Source organism: Musca autumnalis, unplaced genomic scaffold (genome assembly GCF_047663935.1).
Source record: "Musca autumnalis isolate F117 unplaced genomic scaffold, ASM4766393v1 scaffold_43, whole genome shotgun sequence".
Taxonomy (NCBI): domain Eukaryota; kingdom Metazoa; phylum Arthropoda; class Insecta; order Diptera; family Muscidae; genus Musca; species Musca autumnalis.
Genome location: NW_027412011.1, coordinates 313,374 through 315,810, shown reverse-complemented (window position 1 = coordinate 315,810; position 2,437 = coordinate 313,374).

The window sequence follows — 2,437 nt, the reverse complement described above, 5'->3', positions numbered from 1 at the left end:
GAAAATATTTCCACTTCTCTCTAATTGTTTTTTGTTTTTAATTTGGAATATCGTGTTTTTCTGATTCCTTCATCCATTTGTTTACACCATCGTAGCCTTGGCCTTCCAGTTTTGTGTGTACCACCATGCGGCTCAAATTTTACTCTTTTTTATTGGGCTCGTCATCGCTCATTCTTAAGACATGGCCCAGCCAACACATTCCTTGTATATCTTTATGTTTAACTCGTGGTTCGTACGTCGTCGATATTTAACTTCAACACACGAATTTTTCTCTCAAACACACCAAGCCATATCTGCTTGTGCAAGTACCCAAGTTATATTAGTTTGATGAGGTGTGGTTTTGCTTTTAAACTACTTAATTAGACAAAAGTAGCACGTGTTTGTACATACTAAACTGTTCGGAGAGGTTCATTCCTATTTTAACTGAGGACCTGGTATAAGTAAGTGTCATCTTACGAAGACTAATGAGCTTAGCATGAATACCAAATTCAGACATGACATGGAATACATTTGAACGTATAGGAATAGACTCAAAATGGAAAGTGTCAATCTGTAGTCTTGTCGGCTCTATTCGGCGACGAGCCGAGATGATCTCTTATGTCATACTTTCGAGGACTTCACCACCATGAGGTTTAGGAGAACCTCGCTCTGTCTGTTTAAACTACCCTTACAACTGTCATTGTCCATTTTAGTAATAATAAGAATAGGGAGGTTGATGAACTTCTAAAGTGAAAACTGAGGATGCCAAAGCAACCACACCAACATGAGTCTGACAAACCCACGGCGGACGGTTCTATGCACCGGATTGACTGGGAAGAATCTTTGTTTGTGTTCGTGCATTTTTTCCTACAGTAATTTTCCCAACAACAACAACGCAGCATCTAACACGACAAATTGCTGTTTAGCGCCCCTTAGATGCACAATTCCTCCATTTCAATTGCAACGGTTTCCGCAATAAGATCAGCGAAATAATGGACTTTTTGAGTCGGAAAAACGTCATGGTCTCCGCGATCTAGGAAACAAAACTCACCGTTACCTGTAGCTTGAAACGTTGCGATGGTTATAACGGTCTGCGCAAGGATCGCCCAACCAGCAGAGGAGGAGGACTTGTCTTATTAATACACAGTCTGTCCAGTACAGACCTATCTCGCTTGAGCTTGACTCTAGTGACCCATACATGGAATGTATAGGGGTAGCAGTAAAGTGTTTTACTGCTGCTTAATGTGTACATACCGCCGACTAATAGATGTGCCCTGCGTTATATACCCGATACTGGTTCGTTTTTAGAGGGCAATAACCGTCTGGTGCTAGGTGACTTCAATTCCCATCATAAGCTTTGACATTCTGCCCTAGGTAATGACCAGAGGGGTAGTAGAGCGCTGGCAAATCAAATTGATTGCTCCACGCGAAGACAATCCTACGAGGATAAGAGGAGGTCTGATATCCTTGGCTCAGAGCACCTTCCTATCATCGTCTCCACAAACAGACCACCTAATATCATATCTTCTGAACACCGTACTTTTCTGAACCATGAGAAAGTTGATTGACAAGGATTCAGAGAATTTACAATATCCCCTTCAGAGAGCTGCTTACTTTCCGGGAAATCATCACTGCAGTAGCCGCTGGCTATATACTTGCTGGCTGAAAAAGTGGCTAGAACACCTAAAGCAATGCAACATTGGTACAAGATCAAGTAAATTGTGGGCTACTTTTAAATCACTCTCGAATCCGGGTAGGAAGGATGATAGAACGGTAGTTACTTTCAACGGCATGACAGTAAGTGTCCCAAAGAGGTGCTCGTGTTATTTTAACAGGCAGCTTATAGAGCACCCCGAGAGCGATAGGGCGAAGAGGAGTGTGCTTCACCGTATAAGAAGAGTCGTTCCAGCCGAGGAGGTATCACCACAATTTACAATGGGGACGTGATACGAAACAAGAAATTATCCAAAGCGCTGGGTCCATACGGAATATCAATGGTAATGCTTAAGCGACTGGGTGAACAAGGAGTTGAGTATTTAACAAATGTCCTCAATCTATCGTTAACCACCTATATTGTACCAGAAGCCTGGAAGGTTGGCAGGATGGTCCCGCTACTGAAGCCTGGCAACGATACAAGCAGAGTTGAATCGTACAGACCGACTTCACTCCAGTATTCAGTAGCAAAGATTCTAGAGATAATACTCCATTTGCCCAACATCAACATGGAATCCGGAAAATACATAGTACTACAACAGCATTATTCGCCATATCCACACATATCAGGGAGGATGGCGCCAGTCGTTTGTGGAATTCAGAAACAAGAAGTCCACAACTCGTAGTGTGAAACAGGGAGTTCCGCAAGGCGGGGTGATATCTCCGGAACTGCTTAACCTCTAACTTTCTGAAATTCCACACTCCCTAGACTGTATAGAGATCGTAAAGTATGCGGATGATTGGC